We start from the raw sequence: 345 nt of genomic DNA on the forward strand, positions 1-345 counted from the left end.
GAGACGGTTGCAGGGCTGGAAAGGGAGCGAGGCTTGGGGAGGAGGACGAGGGGTGACGGGTGGCAGCGGTCTCCTGTCCCCAGGGGTCCCGTCTGGCTGCGGGAAGATGCTGGGGGCCAAACCCAACAGTAAAAAAGCTGGGGATGCAGGCGGTGTTGAAAAGTGGTGTTGTCAGGATGGGGGTCCCCCAGGATCCGTGCCCCGCTCCCTGGGGAGGGGTCCCGCAGCATCCCGGCAGGACGAGCACGTGGAGAGGGATGGAGCCAAAAGCATCTGAAGGGACTTGGAAGCACGAAGCTTCCCCAGAGCCGGGGAGGGATGACTCTCCCTACCTGGGGGAGAGAT

Source organism: Fulmarus glacialis, unplaced genomic scaffold (assembly GCF_000690835.1).
Source record: "Fulmarus glacialis isolate BGI_N327 unplaced genomic scaffold, ASM69083v1 scaffold27629, whole genome shotgun sequence".
Taxonomy (NCBI): domain Eukaryota; kingdom Metazoa; phylum Chordata; class Aves; order Procellariiformes; family Procellariidae; genus Fulmarus; species Fulmarus glacialis.